Raw genomic sequence first — 7,779 nt, 5'->3', positions numbered from 1 at the left:
CATATAAAAATTTCAATTTTTTTAGGTTTTGGGTGGATTTTTCAATTTTTTTGGGGTGGTCACGAATTAAAGTCCTTTTGGCTCTAGGACGCATATTTAAGGAGATATGGGCAAAAGAAGTTTTTCATATAAAAATTTCAATTTTTTTAGGTTTTGGGTGGATTTTTCAATTTTTTTGGGGTGGTCACGAATTAAAGTCCTTTTCGCTATAAGACTCATATTTAAGGAGATATGGGCAAAAGAAGTTTTTCATATAAAAATTTCAATTTTTTTAGGTTTTGGGTGGATTTTTCAATTTTTTGGGGTGGTCACGAATTATAGTCCTTTTCGCTCTAGGACGCTTAGTTTAGGAGATATGGGCAAAAGAAGTTTTTCATATAAAAATTTCAATTTTTTAGGTTTTGGGTGGATTTTTCAATTTTTTGGGGGTGGTCACGAATTAAAGTCCTTTTCGCTCTAGGACGCATATTTAAGGAGATATGGGCAAAAGAAGTTTTTCATATAAAAATTTCAATTTTTTTAGGTTTTGGGTGGATTTTTCAATTTTTTGGGGGTGGTCACGAATTAAAGTCCTTTTCGCTCTAGGACGCATATTTAAGGAGATATGGGCAAAAGAAGTTTTTCATATAAAAATTTCAATTTTTTTAGGTTTTGGGTGGATTTTTCAATTTTTTGGGGGTGGTCACGAATTAAAGTCCTTTTCGCTATAAGACGCATATTTAAGGAGATATGGGCAAAAGAAGGTTTTCATAAAAAATTTCAATTTTTTTAGGTTTTGGGTGGATTTTTCAATTTTTTGGGGGTGGTCACGAATTAAAGTCCTTTTCGCTCTAGGACGCATATTTAAGGAGATATGGGCAAAAGAAGTTTTTCATATAAAAATTTCAATTTTTTTAGGTTTTGGGTGGATTTTTCAATTTTTTGGGGGTGGTCACGAATTAAAGTCCTTTTCGCTCTAGGACGCTTAGTTTAGGAGATATGGGCAAAAGAAGTTTTTCATATAAAAATTTCAATTTTTTTGGTTTTGGGTGGATTTTTCAATTTTTGGGGGTGGTCACGAATTAAAGTCCTTTTCGCTCTAGGACGCATATTTAAAGAGATATGGGCAAAAGAAGTTTTTCATATAAAAATTTCAATTTTTTTAGGTTTTGGGTGGATTTTTCAATTTTTTGGGGTGGTCACGAATTAAAGTCCTTTTCGCTCTAGGACGCATATTTAAGGAGATATGGGCAAAAGAAGGTTTTCATATAAAAATTTCAATTTTTTTAGGTTTTGGGTGGATTTTTCAATTTTTTGGGGGTGGTCACGAATTAAAGTCCTTTTCGCTCTAGGACGCATATTTAAGGAGATATGGGCAAAAGAAGTTTTTCATATAAAAATTTCAATTTTTTTAGGTTTTGGGTGGATTTTTCAATTTTTTGGGGGTGGTCACGAATTAAAGTCCTTTTCGCTCTAGGACGCTTAGTTTAGGAGATATGGGCAAAAGAAGTTTTTCATATAAAAATTTCAATTTTTTTTAGGTTTTGGGTGGATTTTTCAATTTTTTGGGGGTGGTCACGAATTAAAGTCCTTTTCGCTCTAGGACGCATATTTAAGGAGATATGGGCAAAAGAAGTTTTTCATATAAAAATTTCAATTTTTTTAGGTTTTGGGTGGATTTTTCAATTTTTTGGGGGTGGTCACGAATTAAAGTCCTTTTCGCTCTAGGACGCATATTTAAGGAGATATGGGCAAAAGAAGTTTTTCGTATAAAAATTTCAATTTTTTTTAGGTTTTGGGTGGATTTTTCAATTTTTTGGGGGTGGTCACGAATTAAAGTCCTTTTCGCTCTAGGACGCATATTTAAGGAGATATGGGCAAAAGAAGTTTTTCATATAAAAATTTAAATTTTTTTAGGTTTTGGGTGGATTTTTCAATTTTTTGGGGGTGGTCACGAATTAAAGTCCTTTTGGCTCTAGGACGCATATTTAAGGAGATATGGGCAAAAGAAGTTTTTCATATAAAAATTTCAATTTTTTTAGGTTTTGGGTGGATTTTTCAATTTTTTTGGGGTGGTCACGAATTAAAGTCCTTTTCGCTATAAGACTCATATTTAAGGAAATATGGGCAAAAGAAGTTTTTCATATAAAAATTTCAATTTTTTTAGGTTTTGGGTGGATTTTTCAATTTTTTGGGGTGGTCACGAATTATAGTCCTTTTCGCTCTAGGACGCTTAGTTTAGGAGATATGGGCAAAAGAAGTTTTTCATATAAAAATTTCAATTTTTTTAGGTTTTGGGTGGATTTTTCAATTTTGGGGGTGGTCACGAATTAAAGTCCTTTTCGCTCTAGGACGCATATTTAAGGAGATATGGGCAAAAGAAGTTTTTCATATAAAAATTTCAATTTTTTTAGGTTTTGGGTGGATTTTTCAATTTTTTGGGGGTGGTCACGAATTAAAGTCCTTTTCGCTCTAGGACGCATATTTAAGGAGATATGGGCAAAAGAAGTTTTTCATATAAAAATTTCAATTTTTTTAGGTTTTGGGTGGATTTTTCAATTTTTTGGGGGTGGTCACGAATTAAAGTCCTTTTCGCTATAAGACGCATATTTAAGGAGATATGGGCAAAAGAAGGTTTTCATATAAAAATTTCAATTTTTTTAGGTTTTGGGTGGATTTTTTTTTGGGTGGATTTTTCAATTTTTTGGGGGGTGGTCACGAATTAAAGTCCTTTTCGCTCTAGGACGCATATTTAAAGAGATATGGGCAAAAGAAGTTTTTCATATAAAAATTTCAATTTTTTAGGTTTTGGGTGGATTTTTCAATTTTTTGGGGTGGTCACGAATTAAAGTCCTTTTCGCTCTAGGACGCATATTTAAGGAGATATGGGCAGAAGAAGGTTTTCATATAAAAATTTCAATTTTTTTAGGTTTTGGGTGGATTTTTCAATTTTTTGGGGGTGGTCACGAATTAAAGTCCTTTTCGCTCTAGGACGCATATTTAAGGAGATATGGGCAAAAGAAGTTTTTCATATAAAAATTTCAATTTTTTTAGGTTTTGGGTGGATTTTTCAATTTTTTGGGGTGGTCACGAATTATAGTCCTTTTCGCTCTAGGACGCTTAGTTTAGGAGATATGGGCAAAAGAAGTTTTTCATATAAAAATTTCAATTTTTTTAGGTTTTGGGTGGATTTTTCAATTTTTTGGGGGTGGTCACGAATTAAAGTCCTTTTCGCTCTAGGACGCATATTTAAGGAGATATGGGCAAAAGAAGGTGTTCATATAAAAATTTAAATATTTTTAGGTTTTGGGTGGATTTTTCAATTTTTTGGGGGTGGTCACGAATTAAAGTCCTTTTCGCTCTAGGACGCATATTTAAGGAGATATGGGCAAAAGAAGTTTTTCGTATAAAAATTTCATTTTTTTTTAGGTTTTGGGTGGATTTTTCAATTTTTTGGGGGGTGGTCACGAATTAAAGTCCTTTTCGCTCTAGGACGCATATTTAAGGAGATATGGGCAAAAGAAGTTTTTCATATAAAAATTTAAATTTTTTTAGGTTTTGGGTGGATTTTTCAATTTTTTGGGGGTGGTCACGAATTAAAGTCCTTTTCGCTCTAGGACGCATATTTAAGGAGATATGGGCAAAAGAAGTTTTTCATATAAAAATTTCAATTTTTTTAGGTTTTGGGTGGATTTTTCAATTTTTTGGGGGTGGTCACGAATTAAAGTCCTTTTCGCTATAAGACTCATATTTAAGGAGATATGGGCAAAAGAAGTTTTTCATATAAAAATTTCATTTTTTTAGGTTTTGGGTGGATTTTTCAATTTTTTGGGGTGGTCACGAATTATAGTCCTTTTCGCTCTAGGACGCTTAGTTTAGGAGATATGGGCAAAAGAAGTTTTTCATATAAAAATTTCAATTTTTTTAGGTTTTGGGTGGATTTTTCAATTTTTTGGGGGTGGTCACGAATTAAAGTCCTTTTCGCTCTAGGACGCATATTTAAGGAGATATGGGCAAAAGAAGTTTTTCATATAAAAATTTCAATTTTTTTAGGTTTTGGGTGGATTTTTCAATTTTTTGGGGGTGGTCACGAATTAAAGTCCTTTTCGCTCTAGGACGCATATTTAAGGAGATATGGGCAAAAGAAGTTTTTCATATAAAAATTTCAATTTTTTTAGGTTTTGGGTGGATTTTTCAATTTTTTGGGGGTGGTCACGAATTAAAGTCCTTTTCGCTCTAGGACGCTTAGTTTAGGAGATATGGGCAAAAGAAGTTTTTCATATAAAAATTTCATTTTTTTTAGGTTTTGGGTGGATTTTTCAATTTTTTGGGGGTGGTCACGAATTAAAGTCCTTTTCGCACTAGGACGCTTAGTTTAGGAGATATGGGCAAAAGAAGTTTTTCATATAAAAATTTCAATTTTTTTAGGTTTTGGGTGGATTTTTCAATTTTTTGGGGGTGGTCACGAATTAAAGTCCTTTTCGCTCTAGGACGCATATTTAAGGAGATATGGGCAAAAGAAGTTTTTCATATAAAAATTTCAATTTTTTTTAGGTTTTGGGTGGATTTTTCAATTTTTTGGGGGTGGTCACGAATTAAAGTCCTTTTCGCTCTAGGACGCATATTTAAGGAGATATGGGCAAAAGAAGGTTTTCATATAAAAATTTCAATTTTTTTAGGTTTTGGGTGGATTTTTCAATTTTTTGGGGGTGGTCACGAATTAAAGTCCTTTTCGCTCTAGGACGCATATTTAAGGAGATATGGGCAAAAGAAGTTTTTCATATAAAAATTTCATTTTTTTTAGGTTTTGGGTGGATTTTTCAATTTTTTGGGGGTGGTCACGAATTAAAGTCCTTTTCGCTCTAGGACGCTTAGTTTAGGAGATATGGGCAAAAGAAGTTTTTCATATAAAAATTTCAATTTTTTTAGGTTTTGGGTGGATTTTTCAATTTTTTGGGGGTGGTCACGAATTAAAGTCCTTTTCGCTCTAGGACGCATATTTAAGGAGATATGGGCAAAAGAAGTTTTTCATATAAAAATTTCAATTTTTTTAGGTTTTGGGTGGATTTTTCAATTTTTTGGGGGTGGTCACGAATTAAAGTCCTTTTCGCTCTAGGACGCATATTTAAGGAGATATGGGCAAAAGAAGTTTTTCATATAAAAACTTCAATTTTTTTAGGTTTTGGGTGGATTTTTCAATTTTTTGGGGGTGGTCACGAATTATAGTCCTTTTCGCTCTAGGACGCTTAGTTTAGGAGATATGGGCAAAAGAAGTTTTTCATATAAAAATTTCAATTTTTTTAGGTTTTGGGTGGATTTTTCAATTTTTTGGGGGTGGTCACGAATTAAAGTCCTTTTCGCTCTAGGACGCATATTTAAGGAGATATGGGCAAAAGAAGTTTTTCGTATAAAAATTTAAATTTTTTTAGGTTTTGGGTGGATTTTTCAATTTTTTGGGGGTGGTCACGAATTAAAGTCCTTTTCGCTCTAGGACGCATATTTAAGGAGATATGGGCAAAAGAAGTTTTTCATATAAAAACTTCAATTTTTTTAGGTTTTGGGTGGATTTTTCAATTTTTTGGGGTGGTCACGAATTATAGTCCTTTTCGCTCTAGGACGCTTAGTTTAGGAGATATGGGCAAAAGAAGTTTTTCATATAAAAATTTCAATTTTTTTAGGTTTTGGGTGGATTTTTCAATTTTTTGGGGGTGGTCACGAATTAAAGTCCTTTTCGCTCTAGGACGCATATTTAAGGAGATATGGGCAAAAGAAGGTGTTCATATAAAAATTTCAATTTTTTTAGGTTTTGGGTGGATTTTTCAATTTTTTGGGGGTGGTCACGAATTAAAGTACTTTTCGCTCTAGGACGCATATTTAAGGAGATATGGGCAAAAGAAGTTATTCGTATAAAAATTTTAATTTTTTTTAGGTTTTGGGTGGATTTTTCAATTTTTTGGGGGTGGTCACGAATTAAAGTCCTTTTCGCTCTAGGACGCATATTTAAGGAGATATGGGCAAAAGAAGTTTTTCATATAAAAATTTCAATTTTTTTAGGTTTTGGGTGGATTTTTCAATTTTTTGGGGGTGGTCACGAATTAAAGTCCTTTTCGCTCTAGGACGCATATTTAAGGAGATATGGGCAAAAGAAGTTTTTCATATAAAAATTTCAATTTTTTTAGGTTTTGGGTGGATTTTTCATTTTTTTGGGGGTGGTCACGAATTAAAGTCCTTTTCGCTCTAGGACGCATATTTAAGGAGATATGGGCAAAAGAAGTTTTTCATATAAAAACTTCAATTTTTTTAGGTTTTGGGTGGATTTTCCAATTTTTTGGGGGTGATCACGAATTATAGTCCTTTTCGCTCTAGGACGCTTAGTTTAGGAGATATGGGCAAAAGAAGTTTTTCATATAAAAATTTCAATTTTTTTAGGTTTTGGGTGGATTTTTCAATTTTTTGGGGGTGGTCACGAATTAAAGTCCTTTTCGCTCTAGGACGCATATTTAAGGAGATATGGGCAAAAGAAGTTTTTCGTATAAAAATTTAAATTTTTTTAGGTTTTGGGTGGATTTTTCAATTTTTTGGGGGTGGTCACGAATTAAAGTCCTTTTCGCTCTAGGACGCATATTTAAGGAGATATGGGCAAAAGAAGTTTTTCATATAAAAACTTCAATTTTTTTAGGTTTTGGGTGGATTTTTCAATTTTTTGGGGTGGTCACGAATTATAGTCCTTTTCGCTCTAGGACGCTTAGTTTAGGAGATATGGGCAAAAGAAGTTTTTCATATAAAAATTTCAATTTTTTTAGGTTTTGGGTGGATTTTTCAATTTTTTGGGGGTGGTCACGAATTAAAGTCCTTTTCGCTCTAGGACGCATATTTAAGGAGATATGGGCAAAAGAAGGTGTTCATATAAAAATTTCAATTTTTTTAGGTTTTGGGTGGATTTTTCAATTTTTTGGGGGTGGTCACGAATTAAAGTCCTTTTCGCTCTAGGACGCATATTTACGGAGATATGGGCAAAAGAAGTTTTTCGTATAAAAATTTCAATTTTTTTTAGGTTTTGGGTGGATTTTTCAATTTTTTGGGGGTGGTCACGAATTAAAGTCCTTTTCGCTCTAGGACGCATATTTAAGGAGATATGGGCAAAAGAAGTTTTTCATATAAAAATTTCAATTTTTTTAGGTTTTGGGTGGATTTTTCGCATATTTAAGGAGATATGGGCAAAAGAAGTTTTTCATATAAAAATTTCAATTTTTTTAGGTTTTGGGTGGATTTTTCAATTTTTTGGGGGTGGTCACGAATTAAAGTCCTTTTCGCTCTAGGACGCATATTTAAGGAGATATGGGCAAAAGAAGTTTTTCATATAAAAATTTAAATTTTTTTAGGTTTTGGATGGATTTTTCAATTTTTTGGGGGTGGTCACGAATTAAAGTCCTTTTCGCTCTAGGACGCATATTTAAGGAGATATGGGCAAAAGAAGTTTTTCGTATAAAAATTTAAATTTTTTTAGGTTTTGGGTGGATTTTTCAATTTTTTGGGGGTGGTCACGAATGAAAGTCCTTTTCGCTCTAGGACGCATATTTAAGGAGATATGGGCAAAAGAAGTTTTTCATATAAAAACTTCAATTTTTTTAGGTTTTGGGTGGATTTTTCAATTTTTTGGGGTGGTCACGAATTATAGTCCTTTTCGCTCTAGGACGCGTAGTTTAGGAGATATGGGCAAAAGAAGTTTTTCATATAAAAATTTCAATTTTTTTAGGTTTTGGGTGGATTTTTCAATTTTTTGGGGGTGGTCACGAATTA

This window comes from Haematobia irritans, chromosome 3, assembly GCF_050003625.1.
Source record: "Haematobia irritans isolate KBUSLIRL chromosome 3, ASM5000362v1, whole genome shotgun sequence".
Taxonomy (NCBI): Eukaryota; Metazoa; Arthropoda; class Insecta; order Diptera; family Muscidae; genus Haematobia; species Haematobia irritans.
Note: the sequence above shows the minus strand (reverse complement) of the source record.